The sequence below is a fragment of the Coenobita brevimanus genome, chromosome 100, assembly GCF_032717465.1.
Source record: "Coenobita brevimanus isolate Jiangsu-jjx chromosome 100, ASM3271746v2, whole genome shotgun sequence".
Classification (NCBI taxonomy): Eukaryota; Metazoa; Arthropoda; class Malacostraca; order Decapoda; family Coenobitidae; genus Coenobita; species Coenobita brevimanus.
Window position 1 is genome coordinate 8164627 of NC_137053.1, and position 6734 is coordinate 8171360.

Genomic DNA, 6734 nt, shown 5'->3' on the forward strand with positions numbered 1-6734 from the left:
CATCATGCATCAACACAGTACTTCTTCCTGGAGTGGCACGGAACACTTGCGGGTACTCCTGCAGTAATGCCGAAAACTCCTGCCTTTCCTTGGGAGGTAGATGAGAAAGCTTAGTCTGGAGATCATTCATGATATCAGGATTCTTCCCCAAACTATCACTCAGGCTCATACTGCATGGGAGAGATTCACTTGCAGACTCGGGTGGAACAGCTACAGTGCAGACTGGATTATTTTTTCTTCCCGCCTGTGATATAACTTTAGCATGTTCATGTGACATAGTTGCTTGCTCTTTCTACGATCTGGTGTGGCGATGACATAGTTGACATCACTGAGTTTCTTCTCCACGAAATAAGGACCACTAAACTTGGCTTGAAGAGGTTGCCCATGAACTGGTAGCAGAATCAAAACCTGATCTCCTGGCTGAAAGTGGCGTAACCTGGACTTCTTATCATACCAAGTCTTCATCTTCTCCTGAGCAGCTCCTAAATTCTCTCTCTCGCCAGCTGTAAAGCAGTGGACAGCCGTTCTTTGAACTTCATCACATACTCCAGCAGGTTGACGTCATCTTCCTCCGACAGCCAGCATTCCTTGAGTAACTTAAGGGGTCCTCTTACTTCATGGCCAAACAGTAGTTCAAAAGGTGAGAAGCCCAGTGATTCATTTGGAGATTCTCTTGCAGCAAATACAACAAATGGAAGACCTTTGTCCCAGTCTTTCTGATGTTCCAAACAGTATTTCTTGAGCATCGATTTGAGTGTTTGATGATATCTCTCCAACGCTCCTTGGGTCTGGGGATGGTAAGCTGAAGACGTGATCTGGGTGATGCCCAACTCTTTCAGAGACTGCTTGAAAACATTTGACATGAAATTACTTCCCGGTCTGACTGTACCTCCTTGGGCAGACCAAATTTTGTGAAGAACCCTAGCATTTCCTTAACCACGTTCTTTGCTGAGATGTTTCTAAGTGGAATGGCTTCCAGGATAACGAGTAGCCATATCAATCATGGTCAACACATAAGAAAATCCTGAAGAAGTCTTAGGAAGAGGGCCCACAATATCCACCAACACACGGGTGAAAGGCGCCTCAAAAGGAGGAATGGGAACTAGAGGTGCAACCTTTTCGGTCTGATTACACTTCCCCACAACTTGACAGGTGTGACAAGACTTACAATACCAGGAAACATCCCTGAAGATACCTGGCCAGTAGAAGTGTTTCAAAATGCGTTCCACAGTCTTCCTCACTCCAAGGTGTCCTGCCAAACTGGAATCATGAGCCACTCTAATGATATCCTGCCTACAAACACGAGGGATGACAACTTGATGTACAACCTCCCATTCACAGTCAGCTGATGCTGTTGGGGGTCTCCACTTCCTCATAAGTACTCCTGACTTTACATAATAACAAGTAGAAGCACCGGCTGACTCTTTCTTCACTGTAAGCAGAGTTAGCTAGACCTTTCAACTCAGGGTCAGCAACCTGCAACTCAACCAACTCTTCACGAGACAAATTATCAACACTACGGGGTACTGCCTCATCTGGTGAGGTGGTCCAAATTAGCAAGAAAAGTGTCAGCTAGGATAACATCATCATCATCATTATCCTCTAAATCACCAGTAACTTTAGACTTAGCCCTAGTGACAGCACATGCAGGGAACACATCAGGGACATCACAATCCTGGGTCGCAGCCACTGGCTCACTAGACAACTGAGGAGCTGGACACACTTGACTTCCACCAATATCATTTCCAAGTAAGAAAGTTACACCTGACATTGGGAGTGTCTCAACCAACCCAACCATAACGGAACCATTAACAAAACCAGACTCTAAATTCACTCTGCACAGAGGGACAGAGAAGTAATTATTCCCTACACCTTGTAAGATTACAGTTTCATCAGAGGAATTAACATTAGAGCCTAGAACACTGGTCAGCATAAGGGATTGGCAAGCACCTGTAACACGATATATTTTAACAGATTTCCTGTCATTACTGTCCAGAGGACTGACAAAACCATCAGACAGGAAATTAGCACATGAACTCTTGAGAGTGTCACCCACGTTACTGCTCAAAAGAGGAGCTCCATCATGAGAATTTAAGTTACCCCTCAAAGCAGGTTCAGTTAACTCAGTTAAAGAATTCTGGGAACTCTCAAGAGTGGACACTAGACCAATTGACTGAATATTTAAAGACTCCTTTTTGTTCACATCACGCTGTCTCCTGAAACATCTCTCCGTAGTATGACCAAGCTTACTACAATAAGTGCATTTACTTTTCTGAAATCTAGAGGTGAAGCTGGTATTTACTTCCTGAGAAACATCATCCTTATTCTCTTTCCTGTTACCTGTACTCTGAGTAGAGCCAACGTACTTACTGTCAGCTTTCCCTTTTTCTCTAGAATATCTCTTGTGAGTGAGAACATACTCATCAGCTAAAACTGCAGCATCAGACAAATTATCTATTCTTTTCTCATCAAGATATAGGCTTACATCTTTACTAATACACCTTTTGAAGTCCTCCAGCAAAATCATCTGCTTAAATTTGTCAAAATCAGAATCCACATTCTTAGAATTTAACCACTGCTCTAACAGATCTTCTTTGATTTTTGCATACTCAACATGGGATTGCTTATCTTGCTTGTAAGTTGTCCTAAGTTTTACTCAATAGGCTTCAGGAACAAGCTCATAGGCCTTAAGAATCAAGCTCTTAACTACATCATAATTATCAGATTGATCCTGAGGCAAAGATGCATAAGTTACTTGAGCTTTACCGGTGAGAACAGTTTGAAGGAGTACTGGCCAATACTTTTTAGGCCAATTAAAACCTGTAGCTACCCGCTCAAACAACTGAAAATACTTTGTTAAATCAGATTCATTAAAAAGGAGGGACAAGTTTAACATTTTTAGCCACATCAAAATCATCAGAGCTAGATGATCCAGTTCCACCTTGTTTCATGCGTTACTCATGGTCTGCCTGAATCCTAGCAATTTCAACTTGTGCCTCAGCCTCCTTAGAACGTGCTTGAAATTCAGCCTCCTTAACACGAGACTCCGCCTCCTTAGCCTTAGCCTCCTGCAGGGCTAGCTGTAACTTAGCTAATTCAATCTGCGTTTGCTCATTTGGAGGAGTTACATTAAACAAGCTCTTATTAATCATGCCAACAATTTGATCTTTAGAATGATGAGAGTGAACTGCAATTCCCAATTGTTGAGCAACAAGCTTAAGTTCATTCTTTGTTCTGTTTTCTACATCACACACTGTTTGCACATTTGACAAAAAATCTTTGGCTTCATCAAGTGTAGTAATAGTAGACATCATGAATAAGTAACAGTCACAAAATATCAAGCAATATCCTTATGATAATATCCTGAATATCCTGGCGAGGTCGCCAAATTTATGTTCTGAACAGAGAAAGATAATGTACACTTTAAGTGAGAATACGAAAGAGTCACTACTGTCCCGTAAAGTTCCAGGTTCAAAACAAAAGAGTTAGGTAAAATTACAAGTTAAAGTTTAATGCTCAAACTAACAACAAAACATTCAGGACTCATTAGGATAATGTAATGGCAAAAAACAGGTTAAATATATGGTTAACTGCAATAGCCTCTATTAACACGAAGTTAGCAAGAGTAAATTTATCTAAGTCAGCTCTGATAAAATGAAAATACACCAGGTAATGCTCAGTTAATGCAAGATAAATTATTACAGATACAAACTATTATCAAAAATGACTGACATAAAACCCAACATTAATCAAAAACCTCACTAGGCCTAAGAATTAACCTTATGCTACACAGTACAAGAAAAAATACAACAGTTATACTCAAATTACACACAGCTGCTAGATGTTTGGAGATTTCTTGAGCACTCACAATAATAATATCTGTATAGGGGAGGACAGAGATGTGAACAAAATGAGGAGTAGATCTAAGTGGCAATGATGCTCATTATATAGGGGCCAGCAGAGCTTGATACAACTTGTAAGAAGGACGCGCAAATGAAGCCATGGGGACAAAGAGTTGACAATCCTGCTCTGAACTCCAGAAATGACGACTTACTCTACTATAACGGTAGAAGGGGGGAACTGAGGCAGAACACGCTCGTGATCAAACATGCAGCATACTGTGCGTTAAAATTACACAAAGGATGATGAAATCATAGGCTATGAAACAATATATATATATATATATATTCGCCACGGCCCGACCCCTGGCCAGGTCGTGTTGGGCCGCTCATTTCTCAGCTGAATGTAGAGTAAGCATGGCTTCACTCCGCTTGGTCGCTCGTAATACACATTGGAGACGATCTTCTCCTCAACCCTTTAACCTGACTGACACGCTCATTAATCTCGACTTAGGGTCAACTGATGACAGCTATGAGAAAAAGGAAGCAGAGAAGGAGAAAATGAACAACAGGAAGAAATGTTCTACACAGAGTGTTGCAGTTTGCTGGAAGTGGCTTACAGTATAAGGCTGTTACAAGTAGACATCACGAGGAAATTAGAATGAAAACACAGGATCGTGGCGAGGTGCAGTGAAAACTTGGAGATGGTGGGAGATGAGATATCTCAGAAAAAGGAAAAAATTAAGGAGTGAATACAGGCGATGACAGTGAAATATGTGAAAGTTCATGAGACCTTTTAACGCAGGCCTGATCCTTGTAGAGTACCAAGGATCCTTTGTGGGGCGTGGAGTGAACAAGCAGGTTTTATGAGAGTGTACTGCTCAATAAATAATTAATTTTAGCAATGCGTCATGAGAAGGTACTCCTAAAAGCATAATTAATTAAATATAAGTGATTTAGGTAGAGCTAGACAGTTCAAGTGCGGAGCAAGACAGTGCTCCAGGAACTAGATATAAGCAGAGGCATAAGGGTGAACAGTAGAGTACAGGTTTAGGTGGTTGGCATGCGAGACAGATTTAGGAGTGTCTCGGGACGCAACAATTCTGCTGAGAGGAAGAGACAGTCAAGACCATGGACAGCAAATGGAATCTGGTGAGTGGATGCAGCTAAGATGGAGAGACTGTGAGTGTATAAATCAAGGGAATTTCACGAGCCTAAGCATAAATTAATAATGCCAGTTAACTTTTGCTTGATATCCAGCATTAATTAATGTTGGTCCCTGGTCATGGGGATAATTATAGTATTTATTCTTGTAGTAAGAACTCGATTAAACATACGATACTCATCAGTGAGTCATTATGATACATTAAGAGTTTGCAATTATATGTAACAGAGTTAACCCACTGCGTACCTTCAACGTATGGGTACATCACAACTTTTCTTCACGCTGAGCCCTGACAACGTACCAGTAAATTCTGCAAATGCAAGGTCCGTCATTCGCTCATTTGTCAAGTTTTGTGCGTGGTTTTTGGTAGGCACATGCGGGAGATCTTCCTTTACCCACCGCCTGGCTGCAACACTGCCTGACCCCGTGTGACCCCCCCTTCTCCACACGCCATATGACATGGCCAGTAAAGACATGTAGCGCCACAGACTCTCCGATGATGAAATTCAAGGTGAGAGTGATTCCCCAATCGATAACAATGTGGAGGACAAAGATTACATGGCGCCTGAGGAAGAAACGAGCAGAAGTGATGAGAAGGTAACGTCACCAAGGAAGATGTGGTATGTTGTTGTGTACTGTGAGTGAAACAATGCTTACATCGCCTATATTACTGTGTGAAAACTAATGTATTCTTGTAATACATATAAATTCGTACCAAATGAACAAATATGTACCTATTTTGAGTGGTTTGCAATAGTTACTGCTACCACATGAAACATGACAGCAGCAGTGCGGATCCAGAGAAGATGGTACCAGGTGTTCGAAGGGACACCTGTATAACTCGTAAGCTCAGATGAGCACTTTTTTTGGTATTTTCCAATGTTTCTCATAAAAAAAAGCGGAGGTTTGAGAAAAAAAAAAAAAAAAATCTGCCAGGACTGGGGGGGGGGGTCATTGGTGAAAAATCAGGCAGGATGCAGCAGCTTAAATCTCCATGTATTGAGTGACTTCTTTCAATTTGCGTCCCTGAAGTAATGTAATTGCCATGTTCTATGACAGTAAAATACAAAATGTATCTGAGTATTAGAACCTCAGTGTGTGGAACAGTTATTATCGTAATTCGAAAGGGAACTGGGACAGATAGGGATACACAGTGTCACTTTGTTATATACTGTTACAGATTCTCTCCAGACTTGTCTCCGCACTCCTTACTGCTAATATTCTCACGCTTCCTATCTATAGAGATAAATAGCAACAATATATCGTGCTTATTAAAGATGAGTGTGAAACATGTAAATGGTTACTGAGGGAGTGCAAGATAGAAAAGACAGAGAGTGAAGCTTGATAGAAAAAGAACTAACACTACAAGGAATTAAAAAACATCAGTCTCCCCTAGAAACTGGTAACAATGTGAGAGAGAGAGAGAGAGAGAGAGAGAGCGTGGCGAGGAGCTCCTAAATTCTTTTCTCTTTTATATGCAATTTACTCAAGAGGTAAGTCTGGCCAAGGAACTTTAAAGTCAGCACACAAGAGTCAAAACACAGCATCTCTCTCTCTCTCTCTCTCTCTCTCTCTCTCTCTCTCTCTCTCTCTCTCTCTCTCTCGCTTACTGTAGTTTGTCTAGTCGGCATTCCAGAAAGTAAAATTGTTTCCCGTTAAAAGGACAGAAGAAAATGAAGATGCGATGGTCTATGAGGGGATGGGGAGTTGAGAGGTGGTGGGATGAAAGA